General features: G+C 44.6%; 1 pseudogene; it reads right to left on the bottom strand.

The window, feature by feature from the left end:
• Positions 1–658: 658 nt before the first annotated feature.
• The window catches only part of LOC139230651 (cytochrome P450 2K6-like), a 42,912-nt pseudogene continuing 15,882 nt past the window's right edge, over positions 659–27,688 (bottom strand).

The raw sequence follows: 27,688 nt of genomic DNA, 5'->3' as shown, positions 1-27,688 counted from the left end.
CTGCTTGCTCCCGTCCATGCCGGGCGGCCAAAGATCAACAGCATGGGACCGTCTACCTCAGCTCAGCTTTGGGCAGCGCACTTACAACAACCAAGCCATCAAACAAAGATATGATTGTGCAGATGTAGGCAATATGCAATGGACCCTTTTTTAATATCATACAAACATACATGTTAAAGAGGTGTTATGCTTTTATTTGACTCTTAGTGTTAAGGCTATGAGCAAGAAGCATTAAAACAATGGTCACAAAGGAGTCTGCCGCTAACATTCCTATCAGTCATTCTCCTTTCCACACACATTGGGCTGAATTCTCCAACGTCATCCATCTTCCAGGGGTCAATGCTTCCTTGTTTTAGTTGCAAGTTGCTAGAATTACCACTGGAGAATTGTCTTCTCCCATAAGCAGTATGACGAAATGTGGAAACAGAATCAAAGCATTGAACGAGGAGTTTATATCAGGCCAATGGCTACGAACACGCAGTGTTGGGGAACGGATTATGACTAGAGAGATACGAGCTCCCCCTGCAGTCTCTTAGCGTCACTTGGCATTAATTCTAGGTGCTAAGCGTTGTACAAAACGGGCCCTCTATCGGTCTCGGTGTGCTCCAGGAACGCTATCCATGGTTGAGGTGGTCGATGGCCAGCTGGTACAGGCCATCTAGCGGGGCACGGCACACACCTTGTGAGGCTTGGGCATCAGTGTTGCTGCTACAACAGGTGTGAGGTCCAGGTTAGTGACAGCAGGTGGAGTGTGCAGATGAAACCTCTGGAGCAAAGTTGTAAAGAGGAAGAAGAGTTCCACCTTGGCCAAAGTCTCCCCAGCACAAATCCTGCGACCTGCAAAAGGGAGACAGAACGCAAGCAGTCTGACTGAAAACCCTGGTTTGGAAAGCACTTGGGGGGCCGAAATTGCACATCCCCTTTAATGCCCGTTACCCGCCGACGGTGAAATTCCGCCGAAAAAGATCTTGGTCCTGCCGCGCGGTGCCAAAAGCTGCCTTTTTTTTCTGCCGGTGCAGTGAGGCTATTGTCCTTGCAAAATGGCGGTGTGGCTCCCATTAAAGGGGAGGGCCTACTGCTGCTGCTGCCCTGTTTTATTTTGGGTCGGCCGACTGCCATGTCTGGCCGACAATTATGCCCCCGGGTTCGGCCGGGCCACCGTCAGGCAGCCTGGCACACCCTCTTGGGTGCCCGGCCGCTGGCCCGGACGAAACCCTCCCTGGTGGCCCAGTGGGCCGAACTTAAACAATCGTGCAGGCTCTCCCCTTTAAGTGAAGGGGAGAGCCGTGGCAATGTGGCACCGTGATCACTCCGCCCGCCCCTCTCGTGTGCTTACTGCCACACTTCCGCCCCCATTATGACCGACTTCTGGTCCTCCGGGAAAAATAAGCCAAAGAGCGGAATTTCACTCAAGAGGCCACCGCATCCACTGCACCAGTAAAAACAGCAGAAGCAGGGTAAGTGCGCCCCTGTTTCCAGCGGTGGGCAATCTCGGCCCCTTGACTGATTCAAACACGCAGGGGAAAGAAAGAAAGAACTTGCATTTCTATAGCGCCTTTCACGACCTCAGGACGTCCTAAAGTGTTTTACAGACCATGACGTATATTTTGAAGTGTAGTCGATGTTGTAATGTAGGAAATGTGGCAGCCAATTTGTGCACAGCAAGCTCCCACAAACAGCAATGTGATAATGACACAGATCATCTGTTAAAGTGGTGCTGGTTGAGGGACAAATCTTGGGGAGAACTCCCCTCCGCTTCTGCCATGGGATCTTTTATGTCTACCCAAGAGGACAGTTGGGGCCTCTGTTCAACGTCGCATCTGAAAAACGGCACCTCCGACAGTGCAGTGCTCCCTCAGTACTGCACTGGCGAGTCAGCCTGGATTTTGTGCTCAAGTCTCTGAAGTGGAGACTTGAACCCACAATCTTCTGACCCGCAGCCAAGGGTGCTACCCACTGAGCCACAGCTTCTGCCATCGCCACTTGGGCAGTAAACTGGCATTTACAATGTCTGCCCAAATCAATGGGAAGCTGGAAATTACCCCACATTGAGTGAGAGCCATTTAGTTCCCAAAGCCTTGCACTGTATTCCCAATTAGAAGGGACATTGAGCTGGCCATCACTCCAACGTGTTGAAGCTGAATGATCTCCGAATGATAACGGAGCACTTGCACAGGCGATAACAATCGAGAAATAACACTATTAATGTATGAACACATTTGGATCCCACTCTTCCATCTCCAACATAATGTGCTCATCGAAACAAGTAGTTATTGATTAAAGCCAAATACACCTTGACAGTACACCAATCCAAATATTTGAATGCTTAAATTCACTGTGAGGTGTGGCCATAAGCTACATAGCCCCAGAGTCAATCAATAATCTCGCTCAATTTGGGCTGAGGCAGCAGTGATGTGTAGATTCCCCAGAACATAGGTAAAGTTGGCCAGAGTGTCCCTTGGAGAATTGTTTGAAGTGTGAACTCTTCCTTTGAAGATTCTCAGGCTAGAAAATTACGACACAGAAGGAGGCCATTTGGTCCATCGTGCCCATGCTGGTCAAAAAAGAGTTACCCAGCTGTGATATCTTCAGCGAGCACACTAACACACAACCTGTAAGATGGCTGCAGGTTCCGGAGACTTCCCCTGCTGGTCAGGTGACCTGCTCTTTATTAAACAGCACTAGCTGCAGTAACACAGGCATCCACAGTGTGGAGCTACAGACATTTCACTTCTCCCTCCTTAATGAAGAAGTTATTATAACAAACAATCATCATACATAACTTACATGGTTATACATAACAAAGGATATGGACTTATTTTGCCATATTTACAAATCAAGCTTAACCACTTGTTTTCTGCTCTCGATCAGAACCTTCCAAACATAGTGTTGAATTTAAACTCATTCAAGGCTGATCCTGAGAGAAGTTTTCCTCCAAGGGATGCCCTTGATTTCCATTTGAGCTCTAACTTCAGACTGTTTGTTTTCCTGACTCGGACTCAGATTTAAATTCTGACTTTCTCTTGGATTTGTTTCCAGTACATTAGGTGTAGGATATGCTACTGGTGTATCAAAACTGTCTGATGAGTCAGAAATAATTGAATCACTCCCACCTTCAACTACTTCTATGTCTGTGGATAAAATATGATCAATGTGAATAAACCTAACCTGTCCATGATCAAACATCTTGACCAAATATGTGCGAGGACCACTTTTTTCACCACTCTTCTTGGTAACCACTTTACCCATTTATGGTGATGGTTCTTCATTCTCACCTTCGATTTAATTTCAACACTTGTCTCTTTTACTCTACCTCTATCATGATTCTCTTTCTGTCTTAATTGTGTCTCTTCTCCGGACTGTGCCAAGTCTGGTTTTAACAACGAAAATCTGGTTCGTGGCTCTCGTTTGAGAAACAACTGTGCTGGTTTTCTGATGGTTGTGTGAAGAGTATTACGATACGTTATTAGAAAATGAGCCAATTTGTTGTCCAATGACAATTGTCGTTTCTTTGGATTTGGATCCAACATTTGTTTGACGAGAGCACGTTTTACAATTTGTACAGTGCGCTCTGCTGCACCATTCGAAGCAGGGTGTTATGGTGGAACCTTGGTATGTTTCACACCATTTTTGCTCGTGAACTGTGCAAATTCTTCTGAATAAAATTGTGGTCCATTATCCGAAACAATTTCTACTGGGAGGCCAAATGAAGAAAATAATCTTCGCAAAATGCCTAATGTTTTACTTGTTGCATGAATGCATTCAAGCAGCAGCTAATGTTGGAACTGGGGACTTTGGATGGAGGATTGCTGTCAGGGGCTTATGGTCCATAACGAGAGTAAACATACGCTCATACAATTATTTGTGGAACTCCTTGACCCCAAAAATTAATGCCAAAGTATCCCTTTTGATTTGCGCATAATTACGCTCACTGGCACTGAGAGTGCGTGAAGCAAAAGCAATTGGTCTCTCCTCCCCACTACGTAATACATGAGAGATTACTGCCCCAACTCCATATGGAGAGGCATCACATGCTAGCTTGATCTCCTGAGATACGTCTTAGTGAATTAACTTGGTGCTCTCTACCAAGTTGCTTTTACACTTCTTGAATGCTGAATCGCATTCTTTTTGACCACTTCCAATGGACTTGTTTTTTCAATAGGTCATTCAGTGGATGTAATACTGTAGCCAAATTTGGTAGGAACTTCCCATAATAGTTCCAAAGTCCCAAAAATGATCGAAGTTCAGTGACATTCTTGGGAGTGGGTGCGTTTCTGATTGCATTCAGTTTTTCCTTGGTTGGATGTAAACCATCTTTGTCTACTCTGTATCCTAAGTACTCCACTGAGTTTTGAAATAACTCACACTTGCAGTGAGCAGACACTCGTACTCTGTGTTTCTCTAGCCATTTGAGGACTTCATTCAATATGTTATTATGAATTTGTTTATTTGGTGCTGAAATTAGTATGTCATCTAAATAACATACTACCCCTTCAATACCTTGCAAAATCTGGTTCATTATCCCTTGGAATATGGCAGGGGCGGAAGACACTCCAAATAGTAGCCTATTAAATTGATATAGGTCTAGATGAGTATTTATAGTCAAGCATGACTTGGACTCCTCATCTAGTTCAAGCTGTAAGTAGGCATTCGTAAGATCCAACTTTGAGAAAATCTGAACCCCTGTCAGTGTTGTGAACAAATCTTCTATATTTGGTAATGTATTGGGGACATTACTCTCTAGAACCTGGTTTACTGTTACTTTATAATCTCCACACAATCGTACCTTACCATCGGACTTAGGTACAACAACAATGGGTTAGCTCAATTACATCGCTCTATCTTAGAAATAATGTTTTCAGTCTCTAGTCCTTTGAGTTCTTGCTCAACTTTCTCCTTGAGTGCATATGGTACAGAACGTGGCCTGTAGTAAACCGATCTAGCGTCCTTCTATACCCTGACACTCACTTTGAAGCCTTGGATCGGACTGCCTGTTTTGCAGAACACCTTCGGGTAATTCTTGATGACATCATCCTTTGACGCAAATCTCATTTCAACACGAAAAATCTCACTCCAATCCAGCTTCAGTGATCCCAACCAATTTCTTCCTAGTAAGACAAGCTTGTCTCCTGCCACTACTATTAGAGGCAAGCTCTGAACTTGATCCTTTCACTGGTATGGTGATACGACCTACCACCGGAATGTTCTCTCCCGAGTAGCCTCGCAGCTCTATCTTGGCTTTCTCCAATGGGAAATCCCACAATTTGTCGAGGTATAACGACTCTGGTACTACACTCACGGATGCACCAGTGTTGATTTCCATGGGTATCTTGAATCCCGCAACATCGATGTGGATTATGATACTTTTTGAATTGCTGTCCATTGACCTCGTGCTCCTGATGACATTTAGCTCTAACATCTCCTCGTCCTGTTGTTGTTCTTCAATGCTATGTAATCTCTGGGGATTTCTACTCATAGCTTTGAAAGCTGGTTTACCCTTTAGTCGGCATGCCTTCGCAAGATGCCCAGTTTTCCTGCAGAAGAAACACTCTGCCTTCATACATGGACAACTTTGAGCAATGTGTTGTCCCAGGCACCGATAGCAGGACATCAATGCTTTGTTCCCATTTCCAGTTTCTGAGATTTTAGGGCCCCACCGCCTTTTACTTTGAACCTGCAGGCGATTCACCTCAGTTGTCTGATGACTGAAATTGGTATGAAATTCTTAGGAATATTGGTCGGCCATGCTCATCGACCTAGCTGTCTGACAAGCTAAATAAAAGTCAAGTGAGGTGTCGTCAATAACAACTTTCTTCTGATTGCATGATTTTTCATCCCACAAACAAAGCAGTCTCGCAACACTCGGTTCTGAAAGTCTCAGAAATTACAGTGAATAGATAGCTTTTTTAATGCTACAATGTATTCACTGATATTTTCTTCGGCCTTCTGATTTCATATTCCGAAACGATAACTTTCAGCAATTTCTAACGGAACGGGGCTGTAATGTTGTTTTTGCTTAGTTAGAATCTGTTTCAGCGTTGTATCCTTTGGCTTGTCAGGCACAAGCAAATTTATCAGTGTTTCATACAACTCGGGCCCGGCCTCAGTTAAGAATATAGATCTTTTTCGTTCCAATATCTCCTGGTTATTGTCTTCATTACTGGGGATTTTGATGATATTATTTGCAGTGAAAAACATTTCTAGCCGATTCACATATGCTCTGAAACTTTCACGGTCACATTGAAATGACCCCAAATGACCTATAACTCCTATAGGAGCAGCCATTTTGACTCTGGCAGTTTAACCAAGTGTGCTCGTAATTTACCTCGGATTTGTAGCTGTTTTCAAAACAGAGAAGCTCTCAAAGTCTCTCTGTCGGCTAGCTGAATCCTTCACTTACAAAAATTTCAGCTTTGTATTATCCGATTACAGCCCATTCTTGCCGCCAAATGTGATAGCTTCAGCAAGCACACTAACACACATGGCTGCAGGTTCCGGAGACTTCCCCTGCTGGTCAGGTGACATGCTCTTTATTAAACAGCACTAGCTGCAGTAACAGCTAGAGAAAAGCAGGAGTGGAGGGCAGAGAAATTAAGTGCAAAAATCAGAAAGGACCACATTACAACATAATTCTAAAAGGACAAAGAGTGTTAAAAAAAACAAGCCTGAAGGCTCTGAGTCTCAATGCGAGGAGCATTCGTAATAAGGTGGATGAATTGACTGCGCAGATAGCTGCTAATGGATATGATGTAATTGAGATTACGGAGACATGGCTCCAAGGCAACCAAGGCTGGGAATTCAACATTCAAGGGTATTCAATATTCAGGAATGACAGACAGGAAGGAAAATGAGGTGGGGTAGCGTTACTGGTTAAAGAGGAGATTAACACAATAGTAAGGAAGAACATTAGCTTGGATGATGTGGAATCTGTATGGTTAGAGCTGCAGAACACCAAAGGGCAGAAAGCGCTCATGGGCATTATGTACAGACCACCAAACAGAGATTGGGGATGGCATCAAACAGGAAATTAGGGATGCATGCAATAAGGGTACAGCAGTTATCATGGGTGACTTTAATCTGCATATTGATTTGGCGAATCAACTGGTAGCAATACTGTGGAGGAGGATTTCCTGGAGTGTATAAGGAATGGTTTTCTAGACCAATATGTCAAGGAACCAACTAGAGAGCTGGCCAACCTAGATTGGGTCTTGTGTAACGAGAGAGGATTAATTAGCAATCTGGTCGTGCAGGGCCCCTTGGGGAAGAGTGACCATAATATGGTAGAATTCTTCATAAAGATGGAGAGTGACACAGTTAAGTCAGAAACTAGGGTCCTGAACTTAAAAAAAGGAAACCTCGACGGTATGACACGTCTAGGATAGGATAGACTGGAGAATGATACTTAAAGGGTTGACAGTGGTTAGGCAATGGCAGACATTTAAATATCACGTAGATGAACTACAACAATTGTACATTCCTGTCTGGCATAAGAATAAAAAAGGGAAGGTGGCTTAACCGTGGCTAACAAAGCAAATTAGGTAAAGTGTTAAATCCAAGGAAGAGGCATATAAATTGGCCCGAAAAAGCAGCAAACCTGAGGATTGGGAGAAATTTAGAATTCAGCAGAGAAGGACTAAGGGTTTAATGAGGGGGAAAATAGAGTATGAGAGTAAGCTTGCAGGGAACATAAAAACTGACTGCAAAAGCTTCTATAAATATGTGAAGAGAAAAAGATAAGTGAAGACTAATGTAGGTCTCTTGCAGTCAGAATCAGGTGAATTCATAATGGGGAACAAGGAAATGGCAGACCAATTGAACAAATACTTTGGTTCTGTCTTCACTAAGGAAGACACAAATAACCTCCCGAAAATATTAGGGGATCGAGGGTCGAGCGAGAAGTGGGAACTGAGGGAAATCCTTATTAGTCAGGAAATGGTGTTAGGGAAATTGAAGGGACTGAAGGCCGATAAATCCTCAGGGCCTGATAGTTTGCATCCCAGAGTACTTAAGGAAGTAGCCCGACAAATAGTAGATGCATTGGTGGTCATTTTCCAACATTCCATGGACTCTGGATCAGTTCCTATGGATTGGAGGATAGCTAATGTAACACCACTTTTAAAAAAAGGAGGGAGAGAGAAAACAGGGAATTATAGACTGGTTAGCCTGACATCAATGGTGGGGAAAATGCTGGAATCAATTATTAAAGATGAAATAGCAGCGCATTTGGAAAGCAGTGACAGGATCAGTCCAAGTCAGCATGGATTTATGAAAGGGAAACCATGCTTGACAAATCTCCTAGAGTTTTTTGAGGATGTAACTAGTAGAGTGGATAAGGGAGAACCACTGGATGTGGTGTATTTGGACTTTCAAAAGGCTTTTGACAAGGTCCCACACGAGATTAGTGTGCAAAATTAAGGCACAGATAATTGGGGGTAATGTATTGACGTGGATAGAGAACTGGTTGGCAGACAGGAAGCAAAGAGTGGGAATAAATGAGTCCTTTTCAGAATGGCAGGCAGTGACTAGTGGGGTGCCGCAGGGGTCAGTGCTGGTACCCCAGCTATTTACAATGTACATTAATGATTTAGACGAAGGAATTGAATGTCATATCTCCAATTTGAAGATGACACTAAGCTGGGTGGCAGTGTGAGCTGTGAGGAGGATGCTAGGAGCCTGCACGGGGACTTGGACAGGTTAGGTGAATGGGCAAGTGCATGGCAGATGCAGTATAATGTGGATAAGTGTGAGTTTATCCACTTTGGTGGCAAAAACAGGAAGGCAGATTATTATCTGAATGGTGACAGATTAGTTAAAAAGGGAGGTGCAACGAGACCTGGGTGTCATGGTACATCAGTCATTGAAGGTTGGCATGCAGGTACAGCAGGCAATAAAGAAAGCAAATGGCATGCTGGCCTTCATAACGAGGGGATTTGAATATAGGAGCAGGGAGTTATTACTGCAGTTGTACAGGGCCTTGATGAGGCCACACCTTGAGTATTGTGTGCAGTTTTGGTCTCCTAATCTGAGGAACGATATTCTTGTTATTGAGGGAGTGCAGTTCTCCACACTGATTCCCGGGATGGCAGGACTGGCATATGAAGAAAGACTGGATCGACTAGGCTTATATTCACTGGAATTTAGAAGAATGAGAGGGGATCTCATGGAAACATATAAAATTCTGACGGGATTGGACAGGTTAGATGCAGGAAGAATGTTCCCGATGTGGGGAAGTCCAGAACCAGGGGTCACAATCTAAGGATAAGGGATAAGCCATTTAGGACCGAGATGAGGAGAAACGTCTTCACTCAGTGAATTGTGAACCTGTGGAATTCTCTGCCACAGAAAGTTGTTGAGGCCAGTTCGTTAGATATATTCAAAAGGGAGTTAGATGTGGCCCTCACGGCTAAAGGGATCAAGGGGTATGGAGAGAAGGCAGAAATGGGGTACTGAAGTTGCATGATCAGCTATGATCATATTGAATGGTGGTGCAGGCTCGAAGGGCTGAATGGCCTACTCCTGCACTTACTTTCTATGTTTCTATGTTAACACAGGCGTCCAGAGTGTGGAGTTACAGACATTACACTAGCCTAATCCCACCTTCCAGCTCTTGGTCCGTAGTCCTGCAGGTTACGGCTCTTCAACTGCACATCCAAGTAGCTTTTAAATGTGTTGAGGGTTTCTGCATCTACCATCTTTTCAGGCAGTGGGTTCCAGGCCCCCAGCAACTTCTGGGAGAAGAAATGTTTCTTCATCTCCCCTCTAATCCTTCTACCAACTACTTTAAATCTATGCCCCCTGGTTATTGATCCCTCTGCCAAGGGAAATAGGTCCTTCCTATCCTATCTAGGCCCCTCATAATTTTATACAGCTCAATTAAATCTCCCCTCAGCCTCCTCTGTTCTTAGGAAATCAACCCCACCATGCTCAATCCTTCAGAGGGCCATAACCATCTTTTCTACCAGCTAAACGAGCGAGTCAAGGGTTATGGGGAGCGGGCAGGGAAGTGGAGTTTAGGCCAAGATCAGATCATAGCTTTAAATCTTATTGAATGGCAGAGCAGGCTCGAGGGGCCAAATGACATAGTCCTATTTCTTATGTTCTGAGAGTTGCGGGGGGGGGGGGGGGGGGGCGGGAAGGGGGTGGGAGTTTAGTCCTATACTGTGGGAGCATTTTATGGGCTCCCACAACCCATACAGTGAGCAGGGAGAAGGGCCACTCATACCCACCGGATGAAAGTATATCACAGGATATTAACCCAGAAATTCGGAGCCCGAGATTGGCAGGAGCCGGGTTTGAACCCTCCACTTTCTGATCCAGAGGCGGGAATGCTACCTCGGAGCCAAAAGCCCGGCTCCCTCCACAGAGTGATATTCTAAGACTCGGAAGATGCCCATGGACAGGTGACCAGCACCTCACCTGCAGAGAAAGGCATGAAGGCATACTTGTTCACAAACTTCCTCCGGACATCCAGAAAATGAGCCGGCTTGAACTCATCCGGTTTTTCCCATTGAGTTTTGTCGTAAAGCACGGAAGCCAACAACGGAAGCACACACGATCATTTGGGGCAAGGTGGCGGGAAGAGAAGGTAAGTTGGCCTGGTGACACTCACATGGTTACGAAGCCGATGATCTCACAGTGAGTCGCTCTGTTGCTATGGTGATGTGACAGCTCTGCCGTTGCTACGCTGCAATTATTTAGGTGCCACTTGAGATGTACTCGTGGACCACATTTATTTTTAAGCTGCGCCGTTGTAACGGGTTTGAGACCACTTCAGAGTTAGAGCTCCTACCCTGCGCTGCCATTGCAGCATAGTCTGGAGGGAGCATTGCATTGTCTGAGGTCCGGGCCTTTGAATGAGACGTTATTAGTCACTACACTTCAAACATGATTCATTATGCAGGGGCACTGAGATATCCTTAAAATCATGACACCGTATAATTGCAGTGAGTCTTACTATTCACACAAAAGCGATGATATGAAAATTACTTTTATCAATGTTAAGCACAGGAAAGGAAAGGTCACATGGGTTTCCCCCGTGCTTCTCCAAGCTAAGATTAAACAGGCATGTGGGCGTGAAATTGGACAGTGGGCGGGGGACGCAAAGCAGGCAGTGTCACATCGGACGAATGGTGGCATCATGGCTATGTTACTGGACTAGTAATCCAGCAGGCCTGGAGTACTGATCTGCAGACATGAGTTCAAATCCTACCACGGCAGCTGGGGAATTTAAATATAGTTAATTAAATACCTCTGGAATTACAAAGCTAGTGTCAGTAATGGTGACCATGAAACTACTGGGTTGTTGTAAAGGCTCATGTGGTTCACTAATGTCCTTTAGGGAAGGAACTCTGCTGCCCTTACCTGGTCTGGCCTATATGTGACTCCAGACCCACAGCAATGTGGTTGACTCTTAACGGCCCTCTGAAATGGCCTAGCCAGCTGCTCCGTTATCACACGGACTGCAGCAGCTCAAGAAGGTGGCTTACCACCACCTTCTCAAGGGCAATTAGGAATGGCCAATAAATGCCAGCCTTGCCAGTGATATTTATATTTTATGTACGAATAAAACAAAAGGACGTCTGTTATGCGCTTCGCTCCATATTCAGTCCATTGACATCAACAAAATTGTATATCGGGCGTGCGGTATAACGGGCGGAAAAAGTGATTCCCTCGGTTTTGCCTCCCTCCACCGTCCAATTTCACCCCCCCCGCAATCTCCTCTCCGATGTCTGTCAATGCTGTTGAACAGTCACTGGGTGTACAGAAGAGCTACTGGTTAACTGGCTGGAGGTAATTTCACGAAGCTGCGTTCATAGCGGACAGCCTCGCCAGCGCCAGTCTGCCTCCTACTCCCCACCACTCCCACTATCTGATCTCTTGCTCTGAGCCTGAGGAGAAGCAGTTTGTTTCCATTTATTTCATGTCATAGAACATAGAACATAGAAAATAGGTGCAGGAGTAGGCCATTCGGCCCTTCGAGCCTGCACCGCCATTCAATAAGATCATGGCTGATCATTCCCTCAGTACCCCTTTCCTGCTTTCTCCCCATACCCCTTGATCCCCTTAGCAGTAAGGGCCATATCTAACCCACTCTTGAATATTTCCAATGAACTGGCAACAACAACTCTCTGCGGCAGGGAATTCCACAGGTTAACAACTCTCTGGGTGAAGAAGTTTCTCCTCATCTCAGTCCTAAATGACCTACCCCTTATCCTAAGACTGTGTCTCCTGGTTCTGGACTTCCCCAACATCGGGAACATTCTTCCCCCATCTAACTTGTCCAGTCCCGTCAGAATCTTATATGTTTCTATGAGATCCCCTCTCATCCTTCTAAACTCCAGTGTATAAATTCCCAGTTGATCCAGTGTCTTCTCATATGTCAGTCCAGCCATCCCGGGAATCAGTCTGGTGCAGATTCAATAGTAACTTTCAAAAGGGAATTGGATATATACTTGAAATGGAAAAAATTGCAAGGCTATGGGGGGAAAGGGCAGGGTCGTGGGACTAATTTGGACAGCTCTTTCAAAGAGCCGGCACATGATGGGCTGAATGGCCTCCTTCTGTGCTGTAAAATTTAATGAAATTTAAGTTGATGACCTAATGGTAGCATGTTAAAGTCCTTGGCTTTCCCTGCAGATCAGTAACACTATCTTTGCAATAAAATGCAATGACACACTGAAATGATCTTTTAAACACAAGCAGCTTGGCTGTTGCCCAACACTTCGGGACCTGTAACTTGACACAAACACAGATCACAAACATTCTGCTGGGATGGTATGAGCTTGCTTATTTTGCATGTTACTTCATTTCACTCTCTTCCCCCATGTCCCCAAAAACATGGGCAGATCTTGCGATAAAAGAGAGAACTTGCATTTCGATAACGCCTTTCACAACCTCAGCATGTCCCAAAGCGCTTCACAGGCAATGAAGCACTTCTGTGAAGTGTAGTCACTGTTGTAATGTAGGGGGACACGACAGGCCAATTTGCGCACAGCAAGTTCCCACAAACAGATCACAACCAGATCATCTGTTTTTTAGTGGTGTTGGACGAGGGATAACTATTGGCCCAGGGCACTGGGGAGAACTCTCCTGCTATTTGAAATAGTGCCATGGGATCTTTTACGTCCACCTGAGAGAAAGACGAGGCCTCAGTTTAACGTCTCATCCGAAAGATGAATGAGGTAGGACTGAGTGCCTGTGCTTCTATCAAATCCCAACTCGTTGTGAAAAATAAATAGGTCAGATATAGGACAAAAGAAATTAGAAATGGGAATTGAAGATTTGAACATATTTAATTACCTAATCTTTTCTTGTAACCTGGGCTTCAGATGCACGTATTAATATCTATGTTGAGGGAACATATTGGAGCGCCAATGGTTACCATGGAGACAGAGAACGAGGATCCTACAGTCATGATTCCCTACCTGAGATGTAAGGAGGCGACCTGACAGACCAGGGCCACCCATGCACCGCTGGTGGCCAGATGGGTAAAGACCTGGGATACAGTCACTAGTCTGAGGTGCGAAGGGCTCTAGATGGGGGAAGCCGGAGAAAATATAACCAGGAAGGGACAACGTGCCGAAAAAGGCCTACCTTGGGTATAAAATAGCCTCGGAAATTAATGTCCACGGTCGTTGCCCGAGGAACACCTAGTGGCACGATGTTGGCAAACCTCTGCACCTTGTGTATAACTGCGTCAGTGTAGGGCATGTGCTTACATTTCCATTCTGGGAGATCACTCTGATCCAATCACTTGGTCGATTTCTTCCTGCACTTTCTCTGAAACAGAAACAAATAGATCTTTTTATTTTAGGACAAAGAAGCACCTAAGTAATATATAACAGGGATAATGTAACTAATATATAACAAGCTTACTATAAATAATATATAATGGGGTCAATATAAGTAATATGCAATAGGCTTAATATAAGTGATATATAATGAAGACAATATAAGTAATATATAACAGCTGCAACAAAACCCAATATGTTCGACACCATCCAGAACAGAGCAATCTGTTTGATTGGCACCCAGATCCACCACCTTAAACATTCACTCCCGGCGCACCGTGGCTGCAGTGTGTACCATCTACAAGATGCACTGCAGCAACTCGCCAAGGCTTCTTCGACAGCACCTCCCAAACCCCGTGACTTCTACCACCCAGAACGACAAGGGCAGCAGGCGCATGGAAACACCGTCACCTCTAAGTTTCCCGCCAAGTCACACACCATCCTGACTTGGAAATATATCGCAGTTCCTTCATCGTCGCTGGGTCAAAATCCTGGGACTGCCTCCCGAACAGTGCCTTCACCACACGGACTGCATCGTAACATTTTTACGATTACAAAAGGATTGACAAAGCTGGTTAATTACTCATTGCTGTAAAAAGGGCTGAAACAGGAAGGATGCAATTCGGAAGTTAGGAGAAATAAGGGAAATAAGGTATTTGAAGTGGATACTATAATGAGCTTGAGATAATTGGATGCTTTTCTGAAGTGAGAAGGTTCGAAGGATGTGGTGAGAAGGAGACTGGGATTGATGTGTGAAGAAAGGACAGACTTATTGGGGCTGAAGTTTCCTATAGTCTCACAGTAAAGATGAAAGATTGGGTGAATCCGGTTATAATGTGGCTCAGTCTCATCTCAAGCTGTCAGATATATCAACACAAGAGCTTGGAAATTACTGTTGTCGCTATTATCGACCGAGCGCTTAACATGTTCTTGAAGCAATCTTCTTCCGCAATGTTAAAGGCTGAAAGAGTTGCATTTTTGTAATGCCTTTCACAACTTCAGGATGGCCCACAGCTACAGGCATTGGAATACTTTTGAAGTGTAGTCACTATTGTAATGTGGCAGCTAATTTGCACACAGCAAGCTCCCATAAACAGCAGTGTGATAGTGACCAGATCATCCGTTTTAGCTGTTGGTTGAGAGATAAATCTCACTCTTCTTCAAATAGTGGCCATGAGATCTTTTATGCCCACCTCAGAGGGCCTTGGTTTAATGTCTCATCTGAAAGACGGCACCTCTGGCAATGCAGCACTCCCTCAGTACTGCACTGGCAGTGTCGGCCTGGATTTTTCTGCTCAAGTCTCTGGAGTGGGGGCTTGAACCCATGCCCTTCTGATTCAGAGGCGAGCATGCTACCAGCTGAGCCACAGCTGACATGCGCACTGACATTGACTGGTTTTTATCTGTTTTTTTGCCTCTCCCAGGAGATCGTGTGGCTCCGGGTGGGGTGGAGTGTAAAATGTTGCGATACATGGAGTATCGCAGTTGTGGGGGGCAGACTGGTTGGGCCGGATGCTCTTTGACTTTCCGTCATTGTTCATTGTTCATAGATTTATATGTAACCTTCAGGGTTGCTGACCGAGGGCCGTGCGGCTCTTTGTCGGCCGGCGCGGACACGATGGGCTGAAATGGCCTCCTTCTGCGCTGTAAATTTCTATGTTTCTAACACTAAAATAACAATGTAGTTCAGACCAATCATTAAATGTTGATCTACTAACATCACAACAGTAATTGCTAGCTGAACTGCTGTTGGCTCGTACTCTGAATCTCTTGGTATTTCATCATGAGGAGAAGTCCCCAGCAGAAAACAGATCGTGAGTTGCAATCAGCAGGTTCTTGTTGTGGAAAAGGTTCTCCGGATTTCCTGATTCCTTGAAAACAATTGGAGGCCATGGATTGAGACTGGAACAACAACAACTTGCATTTATATAGCCTCTTTAACGTAGCAAAATGTCTCAAGGTGTTTCACACGAGCGTTGCCAGAAACAATTTGACACCGAGCTGCATAAGGAGATATTAGGACAGGGTGAACAAAAGCTTGGTCAAAGAGGTAGGTTCTAAGGAGGGTCTAAAAGGAGGTAGAGATGTAGAGAGGTTTAGGGAGGACATTCCAGAGCTTGAGGCCCCAGGCAACTGAAGGTACGGCCACCAATGGTAGAGTGAAGGAAAGGGGAGATGCACAGGAGACCAAAATTGGAGGAGCGCAGAGGTATCAAAAGGTTGTAGGGCTGGAGAAGGTTCTAAAATAGGGAGGGGCGAGGCCATGGAGGGATTTGAACACAAAGATGAAAACTTAAAATTCGCGCCGTTGCTGGACCGGGAGCCAGTGTAAGTCAGCGAACACAGAGTGACAGTTCAGTCAAACATCTTTGATGTGACGTGCACACCCTGTAGCACAACGCATTACATCTGATGAACGTCCTGCAGCAGTCAATGCTGGGCGCGGGCTGAATTTCCATCCTCCACCGAGTTGCCAATCGCAGTCACACTGTCGTGGGGTGTCATTAGGTGAAGAAGCAGGGGAGCCCTACTGGGGCCGCCTTAAGAACATACATAAGAACATAAGAAATAGGAGTGGGTGTCGACCATTTGGCTCCTCGAGCCTGCTCCGCCATTGAATAAAATCATGGCTGATCTGATCATGGACTCAGCTCCACTTCCCTGCCCGCTCCCCATAATCCTTGACTCCCTTATCGCTCAAAAGTCTGACTATCTTCTTCTTAAATATATTCAATGACCCTCCACAGCTCTCTGGGGCAGAGTTCCAAAGATTCACGAACCTCTGAGATGAGAAACTCCTAATTTCTGTTCTAAATGGGCGACCCCTTATTCTGAAACGATGCCCCCTCGTTCCATATTCTCCCACTAGGAGTAACATCCTCTCTGCATCTAACCTGTCGAATCCACTCAGCATCTTATACGTTTCAATAAGATCACCTCTCATTCTTCTAAACTTCAATGAGTATAGGCCCAACCTGCTCAAGCTTTCTTCATAAGACAACCCCTATAACCCAAGAATCAACTTAGTGAACCTTTTCTAAATTGCCTGCAATGCAAATATATCCTCTTCCTTAAATAAGGAGACCAAAACTGTACGCAGTACTCCAGGTGTGGTCTCACCAATACCATGTACAGTTGTATCAGGACTTCTCTGCTTTTATACTCTATCCCCCTTGCAATAAAAGCCAACATTCCATTTGCCTTCCTGATTACTTGCTGTACCTGCATACTAACTTTTTGTGTTTCATGTATGAGGACCCCCAGGTCCCTCTGAATCGCTGCATTTTGTAATCTCTCCCCATTTAAATAATAATTTACTTTTTTATTTTTCCTACCAAAGTGGGTAACCTCATATTTTCCCACATTATACTCCATCTGCCAAATTTTTGCCCACTCACTTAGCCTGTCTATATTCCTTTGCAGATTCTTTGCGTTCTCCTCACAACTTGCTTTCCCACCCATCTTTGTATCAGAAGCAAATTTGGCTGCGTTACACTCGGTGTGCATGTTGGCAGCCAGCTCCATGTTCCATTGGCAGAGGCCATGTTTGGCCTCCTGCTCACAGAGTGCAGCTATTGTGTTACACAGGGAGAGCAGAGGGCAGTCAGCAGGGCAATCCATACCCTACAGGGAGCGGGGAAAAAATCAATCGCAAGAGGCCTGTCAATAAACAGAACCCGATGCCAAGCTGGGAAACAAGGCAAATACCTTTCAAAACATAATCTGCAGCACCTTAACAAAGTTGAGTTAGTTGACATTCATTTACAGAAACCATACATTCCGAGTTGAATTGGTGATGAAATTTAAAAGTAGTATAAAGTATTTATAGCAATGGATCTGAATATCAGGCGCTGCGTCTAATGGACAGTTGCTTGCTCCATCGCCCGAGACGAATTTCCACCCCATTATTCTTGCTTCAGTTCATAGAATAGAAACATAGAATCATAGAATGGTTACAGCAAAATAGGAGACCATTCGGCCCGACGAGCCCGTGCCGGCTCTTTGCAAGAGCACCTCAACTAGTCCCACTCCCCCGGCCTTTCGCCATAGCCCTGCAAATCTTTTTTCTTCAGGTACTTATCCAATTTGCTTTTGAAAGCCATGATTGAGTCTGCCTCCACCACCCTTTCAGGCAGTGCATTCCAGATCCTAACCACTCGATGCGTAAAAATGTTTCCCTCATGTCGCCTTTCGTTCTTCTACCAATCACCTTCAATCTGTGTCCTCTGGTTCTTGACCCTTCCGCCAATGGGAACAGTTTCTCTCTATCTACTCTGTCTAGACCCCTCATGATTTTGAACACCTCTATCAAATCTCCTCTCAACATTTTCTGATAAAGGAGAACAGCCCGGGTTCTCCAGTCTATCCACGTAGCTGAAGTCCCTCACCCCTGGAACCATTCTTGTAAATCTTTTCTGCACCCTCTCTCAGGCCTTCACCTTCTTCCTAAGGTGCGGTGCCCAGAATTGGTCACAATACTCCAGTTGAGACCGAACCAATATTTTATAAATGTTCATCATAACGTCCTTGCTTTTGTACTCTATGCCTCTATTTATGAAGTCCAAGATCCCGTCTGCTTTTTTAACCGATTTCCCAACCTGCCCTGCCACCTTCAACGATTTGTGCACATAGACCCCCAGGTCTCCCTATTCATGCACCCGCTTTAATACTGTGCCATTTAGTTTATATTGCCTCTCCTCATACTTCCTACCAAAATGTATCACTTCGCACTTCTCTGCATTAAATTTCATCTGCCACGTGTCCGTCCATTCCACCAGCCTATCTATGTCTTCTTGAAGTCTATCACTACCTTCCTCACTATTCACAATACTTCCAAGTTTTGTGTCATCTGCAAATTTTGAAATTATGCCCTGTACACCCAAGGCTGTTATTAATATATATCAAGAAAAGTAGTGGTCCCAGAACCGGCCCTTGGGGAACAGCACTGTATACCTTCCTCCAGTCTGAAAAAACAACCGTTCACAACTATTCTGTTTCCTATCACTTAGCCAATTTCATATCCATTCTGCCACTGTTCCTTTTATTCTATGGGCTTCAACTTTGCTGGTAAGCCTATCATGTGGCACATTATCTAACGCCTTTTGCAAGTCCATATACACCACATCAACCACATTACTCTCATCAACCCTCTCTGTTACCTCATCAAAAAAATCAATCAAGTTAGTTAAGCAGAATTTGTCTTTAACAAATCCATGCTGGCTTTCTTTAATTATTCCATACTGTCCAAGTGATTGTTAATTTTGTCCTTGATAATCATTTCTAAAAGCTTCTCCACTACCGAGGTTAAACTGACTGGCCTGCAGTTGCTGGATTTATCCTTACACCCGTTTTTGAACAAGGGTGTAACAGTTACAATTCTCCAGTCGACTGTACCTGAACCATCTCCCCTTTAAAGGTAGCCATTGTTCGATTACAGTTTTGCCTGCCAAGCTTTGATTCCAATTTACCATTCTCAACCCACTAAAATTCGCTTTCCTCCAATTAAGAATTTTTACTCTAGATTGCTCCATATCCTTTTCCATAGCTAGTCTAAACCTTATGATACTGTGATCACTGTTCCTTAAATGTTTCCCTACTGACACTTGCTCCACTTGACCCATCTCATTCCCAGAACCAGATCCAGCAATGCCTCCTTCCTAATTGGGCCAGAAACGTACTGATCAAGAAAGTTCTCCTGAACACACTTCAGAATTTCATCCCCCTCTCTGCCCTTTACACTATTACTATCCCAGTTTATATTAGGATAGTTAAAGTCCCCCATTATCACTACTCTATAGTTCTTGCACCTCTCTGTAATTTCCCTACAAATTTGCTGCTCTATACCCTTTGCATTAGTTGGCTGCCTATAGAATTCACCTAGTAGTCTAATGGCATCTCAACACTAATCAAAAGGTTTCTGTATTTGACTGCTCCAGGACATCCTCTCTCTCCAACACTGTAATATTCTCCTGAACCAATACTCCCAACCCATCTCCTTTCCTTCCTTCCCTATCTTTCCTGAGCACCTTGTATCCAGGAATATTTAGAACCCAATCCTGCCCATTTTTGAGTCAGGTCTCCGTTATCAACACAACATCATATTCCGATGTGGATATCTGTGACTGCAGTGAACCAACCTTATTTACCACACTCTCTCTTTGCTTCCAAACTTCCTTTTTAATTTTACCCCTGCACTTTCTCCAGGGTTCCTGCAGTATTAAGCCCTTGATATCTGTCATAAGCTTCCCTTTTTTTTTCTTTATCCTACCCTGTATGTCCCTTGACATCCAGGGGACTCTAGATTTGTTAGTCCAACCCCTTTTTCTTTAAGGGAACATGCTTGCTCTGAGCCCTCCGGATCTCCTCCTTGAAAGCCTGATTTACCTTCAAGTAGCTGTTTCCAGTCCACTTTGGATAAATTACATCTCAGCTTAGTAAAATTAGCTTTTTCCTAATTGAGAACTTATATTCCTGGTCTATCTTTGTCCTTTTCCACTACCCTAAATCTAACTGAATTACGATCACTAGCACCAAAATGCTCTCCCAATGATACCACTTCCCAACCCGAAGCCTAACCCTAATCCTGTCCAGTTTTATTCCTTAAAACGAAGTCCAGAACCACCCCCTCTCTTGTTGGGTTTGCTACGTACTGGCTGAAAAAGTTCTCCTGAATGCGTTTAAGAATTTTGCTCCCTCTATACCATTCACACTAATTCTATCCCAGTTCATATTAGGGTAGTTGAAATCCCCTATGACTGCCCTATAGTTTTTGCACTTCTCAGAAATTTGTCTACATATTTGCTCTTCTATCTCCCTCTGATGGTTTGGGGGTCGATCGTATATTCCCAACAGTGCCCCTTTTTTGTTCTTCAGTTCAACCCATATGGCCTCACTTGATGATCCTTCTAACATATCATCCCCCATCACAGCTGTAATAATTTCTTTAATCAATACTGTGATCCCACCTCACCCCCCCCCCCACTTTTTTATGCCCCTCTCTATCCCGTCTGAAAACCCTGTAACCAGGAGTGTTGAGCTGCTATTCCTGCCCTTCTTTCAGCCATGTCTCAGTAATAGCTATATCATACTCCCAGACTGTACCCTCAGCTCATCTGCCTTATTTGCTGGAGACTCCTTGCATTGAAATCTCTGATCCTATTATTCTGTAATGTGAGTAATTGCTGTAATCTCAGATCATATTACTTTCTGGTGTGAGTAATCACTTTAATCTCAGTTCCGAATGTTCTGTACTGTAATTTATACTCTATCTCAGTTCCTGTTAGCTGTGGTGTGGGCTATTACTCTGATCTTAGCTTCTGTTACTCGGGGGTGTAAGTTATTACTGTAATCCCCGTTTTCCATTCTGCTCATTGCTTTCTGTTTATCTATTATCACCTTACCTCTCTTTGCTTGAGAAGGAACGTGTCAATAAAACTGCTGATGTTGCCCTCATTCAGAGTCCGTCTTCTCTGGTTAATGCTATTATTCAGCAATGCCTTTGTGTCCTTTATGTACTGGAAAACTTTCTTATGAACTCTTGGCAGAAATCCCAGGAATGGGTAGGAATTAAAGATCTGGAACACAATGGAATGATTGGCAGACTATTCAGCTACAGTAATATTAGAAACAGTAAATGCTGCAGATTTTAACACCGCTAAAATATTTCTGCCCAATATTTCCGTTAAGTGCCTATGTTAATGTAAACCACCTTTTCCTGCTTAATATTGGGTGAGCTCGACACTGGAGCTATTTGACTCTCTGGGCACACGGAACCATGCAGTGGGACTAGAAAACTCACTTTAGAACTAAGTCTGTGGTTCTTAACGGATCAGCCACTCATGTAAATCGATGTGTCTCTTCCATTTTGACTCTGGTATGTTCTGTGATCAATTATTCATTGTAATGGGATTAGGCTGAATAGCTCTTTGTCGGCCGGCACGGACACGATGGGTTGAATGGCCTCCTTCGGTGCTGTAAACTTCTAAAAGGGAGCCCAATTTATATTAATGGATGTACGATCAGGCTGGATTCTTACAATGAAGATTGGTGCCTTGAGTAGCACTCTCTCTTCTGAGTCAGAAGGTTGTGGGTTCAAGTCCCACTCCAGAGACTTGAGCAGGTGATCCAGACTTTGGGGGTACGGAAACACTCCAGCAGCTTGAGGATGGGGACAGGAGTAGGCCATTCGGCCCATCGAGTCTGCTGTGCTATTTTGTTAGCCAAGGATGATCTTTATCTTACTGATCCCAATACCTCGCCATTTCTCTATGTCCCTTCTCAAATAAGTATTTATTTCCCGTTAAAACATGTCAATTGATTTTGCCTTCTGAGACAGTAAGTTCTCACAAATTTTTGTGTGAAGACATTTTGTGCTGATTTCTAGCCAAGGAGGATAATGGGATCAAAGCCAGAACAAAATAAGTGTTGCTGGGAGCCAAAAAAATAAATGGTTTAAAAAAAAAAATCACATCCACTGTGTTAAATAAAATGCTCTGGTTAGATCCCAGCTGGAGCACTGCGTTCAGTTCTAGGCACCGCACCTCAGAAATGATATATTGGCCTTAGAGGGGGTGCAGTTTTGATTGAGCAGAATGATACTGGTGCTCACAGGGTTAAATTATGAGGACGGGTTGCATAGACTAGGCTTATACTCCTTCGAATATAAAAGATTAAGGGGTGAACCAATTAAGCTGTTTAAGATGATTAAAGGAGTTGCTAGGATAGAGAGAGAGAAACTATTCCTTCTTGGGGAGGCAATCTAGAAAAAGGGGGCCTAATCTTAAAATTAGAGCTAGGCTGTCTGGGGGTGATATCAGGAAGCACTTCTTCACACAAAGGGTCGTGGAAATCTGGAACTCGCTCCCCAAGAAACTGTTGAGGCTAGGGGTCAACTGAAAATGTCAAAACTGAGATTGGTACAATTTTTGTTAGGCACGGGTATTAAGGGTTACGGAACCAAGTTAAGATACGGATCAGCCATAATCTAATTGAATGGAGGAACAGGCTCGAGGGGCTGAATGGCCTCCTCCTGTTCCTATGTTCCAAATATTGTGCTGCCATTGTAAACACTGTACCTGTATCATTGTGCTTGCAAGCAGCTTGAAGTTATCGTTGGTCATCTTCACTAGGCTGAGAAATGTTTCTTCCTCATAATCGAACCGGTGACCAAACACGATGGAACAGATGACATTGGCTGTAGCAGAATTTAAGATGATGTTGGTGTCAAGGGGCTGCCCTGTAAACAAAATGATGGAGATTAGAGGGTGCCAAATGCCCCTAGATAGGGGGTGAGGAACAGGGCTCTCAATCTTTGGGGATGAGGAATGAGGGGGACAGAAGTCTACAAGTCCTCAGACACGAGGGATAGGTGAGAATTAAGGATAAGGATGAAAGAGAGTTACATAAAATAGAAAGAAAGACGTAGATTTATATAGCGCTTTTCACGAACACCGAATGTCCCAAAGTACTTTACAGCCAACAAAGTACTTTGGTAGTGTAATCACTGTTGTAATGTGGGAAATGCAGCAGTCAACTTGCACAGCAAGCTCCCACAAACAGCATACCAGACACTCTATTTTTCTTATGTTGATTGAGAGATAAATATTGGCCAGGATATCAGGGATAACTCCCCTTGCTCTTCTTTAAAATATTGCAATGGGATCTTTCACATCTACTGGAGAGAGCAGACAGGATCTCGGTTTAACATTTCATCTGAAAGACAGCACCTCCAACAGTGCAGTACTCCACTGGAGTGTCAGCTGAGATTTATGTGTTCAAGTAAGTTCCTGGAGTGGGTCTTGAACCCCACAACCTTCTGACCCAGAAACAAGAGGTACTGCCCACTGAGCCACTGCACAGAAACAGCCAATTCAGCTCAACTAGTCTGTGCTGGGGTTTATACTCCACACACATCTCCTCCCATTCCATCTGCCTCATCTCAGCCTTGCAGCTTACCTCTCTGTTCTCTTTTTCTCTCACTTACTTGTCTAGTGTCCTTTTGAAAGCATCTAAGCTATTTGCCTCAACAACTTCCTGTGTTAGTGAGTTTCACATTCTAATCACTCCCCGAGTAAAGAAGGATTAGCGGAATATTCATCTTTGGCTATTTAATGGATGTATTGCAAATACAAACAATGCCATAGGGAGTCGGGGTAAGTAAATGCCAAACCACTCTTATGGAGAATCAGACAGGGTCACTTACAGGCAGTGTGTTCCTTCTTGCCTGAGTTCCTGCATTCTCTGCGCCCAACTGATTCAATACACTCAGGAAAAACTAGCCCATAAATTTAAGGGCAAACTATAAATTGTAAGACAGAAATTTATAGAGAAGTAATATAAATCACCACTTAAAATAGCAATATTGTACTTTTACTCTCATTGTTCCTTAAACAACCCATGTACTTCAAAATATTTGAATTATTAGAGTTCTTTTCAGAGTCTTTTATAAAATCATTTAAAAAAAAAAATCATACACGGGATAAAGGGCGTCGCTGGCTATGCCGGCATTTATTTTCCATTCCTAGTTGTCCTTGAGAAGGTGGTGGTGAGCTGCCTTCTTCAACCAATGCAGTCCATGTGGTGAAGGTGCTCCCACAGTGCTGTTAGGGAGGGAGTTCCAGGATTTTGACCCAGCGACGATGAAGGACCGGCGATATATTTCCAAGTCAGGATGGTGTGTGACTTGGAGGTGATGGTGTACCTATGCGCCTGCTGCCCTTGTCCTTCTAGGTGGTGGAGGTAGTGAGTTTGGCGAGTAGCTGCAGTGCATCTTATAGTTGGTATACACTCATCATCATCATCATCATAGGCAGTCCCTCAAAATCGAGGAAGACTTGCTTCTACTCTAAAAGTGAGTTCTCAGGTGACTGAACAGTCCAATACGGGAATTACAGTCTGTGTCACAGGTGGGCAGACAGTGGTTGAAGGAAAGGGTGGGTGGGGGGTCTGGTTTACTGCACGCTCCTTCTGCTGTCTGCGCTTGATTTCTGCATGCTCTTGGCGACGAGACTTGAGGTGCTCAGCGCCCTCCCGGATGCACTTCCTCCACTTAGGGCGGTCTTGGGCCAGGGATTCCCAGGTACCGGTGAGGATGATGTACTTTATCAAGGAGGCTTTGAGGGTGTCCTTGAAATTTTTCCTCTGCCCACCTGGGGCTCACTTGCTGTGTAGGAGTAGAGCGCTTGCTTTGGGAGTCTCGTGTCGGGTATGCAGATGATGTAGCCCGCCCAACGGGGCTGGTCGAGTGTGGTCAGTGCTTCGATGCTGGGGATGTTGGCCTGAGCGAGAACACTGACGTTGGTGCGTTTGTCCTCCCAGTGGATTTACAGGATCTTGCAGAGGCAACTCTGGTGTTACTTCTCCAGGCTAGCTCCAAGGTCGTCCCATCCTCTGTCATCAAACTACAATACGCGGACAACTCTTGCGTCTGCGCACACTCAGGTGCCGAACTCCACGCCATCGTCAACACCTTCACTGAGGCATATGGAAGCATGGGCCTTACAATAAACATCCGTAAGACAAATGTTCTCCACCCACCTGACCCCGCCACACAGCACTGCCCTCCGGTCATCAAAATCCATGGCACGGCCTTGGACAACGTGGACCATTTTCCATACCTCGGGAGCCTATTATCAGCAACGGCAGACATCGATGACGAGGTCCAACACCACCTCCAGTTGCCTGAGGAAGAGAGTGTTTAAAGTCAAGAACCTCAAATCTGGCACCGAGCTTATGGTCTGCAGAGCAGTAGTGATTCCCACCCTCCTATATGGCTCAGAGGTATACACTGCAGCCACAGCGACAGGCTGTTACTTGACTGTGGGACAGCTCTCCCAATTTTGGCACAGGTCCCTAGATGTTAGTGAGGAGGACTTAGTGATTGACTGGGCTGGGTGTGCCATTGTCATGTCTGAATTCGGTGCCTCGGTCGATGTCAGGAGGTCCGTCTAGTTTTATTCTTAATATCTTTCCTGAGTGGTTTGCTAAGCAATTTCAGAGGACAGTTAAGAGTGAACCACATTGCTGTGGCTCTGGAGTCACATATAGGCCAGACCGGGTAAGGGCAGCAGATCTCCTTCCCTAAAGGACATTGAGGAACCAAATGGGTTTTTACAACAATCACCATTATGGATAGTAGTTTTTTGTTAAAATTCCAGATTTATTTAATTTACTGAATTTATGTTCCATAGTTGCGGTGATGGGATTTGAACTCAAGTCTCGTGGATCATTAGTCCAGGCCCACTACATTATAGAATCATCGAAGTTTACACCACGGAAGGAGTTCATTTCAGCCCATTGTGTCCGTGCCAACCAACATATGGCCATCCAGCCTAATTCCACTTTCCAGCTCTAGGTCCATAACCCTGCAGGTTACGGCACTTCAAGTGCACATCCAACTACTTTTTAAATGTCTCTAAACATCCTCTACCACCCTATCAGGCAGTGAGTTCCAGACTCCCACAACCCTCAAATCCCCTCTAAACCTTCTACCAATTACTTTAAATTTATGCCCCTTGGTTGTTGACCCTTTTGCTAAGGGAAATAGGCCCTGTCTATCCACTATATCTAGGCCCCTCATAATTTTATGCACCTCAATGAGGTCTCCCCTCAGCCTCCTCTGTTCCGAGGAAAACAAACCCAGCCTATCCAATCTGTCCTCATAGCTAAAATTCTCCACTCCCCTTAACATCCTTGTAAATCTCCTCTACACCCTCTCCCGTGCAATCACGTCCTTCCTGTAATGCGGTGACCAGAACTGCACGCATTACTCCAGCTGAGGCCTAACCAGTGTTTTATACAGTTCAAGCATAACCGCCCCCCCCCCCCACCCCCGCTCGCTCTTCTATTCTATGCCTCAGCTAATAAAGGCAAGCATTCCATATGCCTTCTTAACCACTTTATCTACCTGGCCTGCTATCTTCAGAGATCTGTGGACATGCACTCCCAGGTCACTTTGTTCCTCTACACTTCTCAGTGTCCTACTATTTAATGTGTATTCTCTTTCCTTGTTAGCCCTCCCCAAATGCATTACCTCACACTTCTCTGGATTAAGTTCCATTTGCCACTGTTCTGCCCACCTGACCAGTTGATTGATATCTTCCTGCAGTCCGCAGCTTTCTTCTTCATTATCATCCACACATCCGATTTTAGTATCATCTGCAAACTTCTTAATTGTACTGCCTATATTCAAGTCTAGATCATTGATGTATACCACAAAAAACAAGGGACCTAGTACTGAGCCCTGCGGAACTCCACTGGGAACATCCTTCCAGTCACAAAAACACCGATCAACCATTACCCTTTGCTTCCTGCCTCTGAGACAATTTTGGATCCAACTTGCCACTTTGCCCTGGATCCCATGGGCTTTTACTTTTGCGACAGTCTGCCATATTGGACCTTATCAAAAGCTTTGCTAAAATCCATATACACTACATCATACTCACTGCCCTCACCGACCCTCCTGGTTACCTCTTCGAAAAATTCAATCAAGATAGTCAGATCCGACCCTCCCTTAACAAATCCATGCTGACTGTCCCTGATTAACCCATGTCTTTCTAAAGGTAGATTTATCCTGTCCTTCAGGATTTTTCCCAATATTTTTCCCACCACTGAGGTTAGGCTGACTGGCCTGTAATTACTCGGTCTATCCCTTTCTTCCTTCTTAAACAAAGGTATCTCATTAGCAGTCCTCCAGTCCTCTGGCACCGCACCTGAAGTCAGAGAGGATTGGAAAATGATCGTCAAAGCCTCTGCTATTTCCTCTTTTGTTTTGCTTAACAGCCTGGAATGCATTTCATCTGAGTCTGGGGACTTATCCATCTTCAAAGTTGCTAAACCCCTTAATACCTCCTCTCTCACTATGTTTATTTCATCTAATATTTCACACTTCTTCTCCTCGA

This window comes from Pristiophorus japonicus, chromosome 19 (assembly GCF_044704955.1).
Source record: "Pristiophorus japonicus isolate sPriJap1 chromosome 19, sPriJap1.hap1, whole genome shotgun sequence".
Classification (NCBI taxonomy): domain Eukaryota; kingdom Metazoa; phylum Chordata; class Chondrichthyes; family Pristiophoridae; genus Pristiophorus; species Pristiophorus japonicus.
This window is presented reverse-complemented; position numbering and strand designations above follow the sequence as displayed.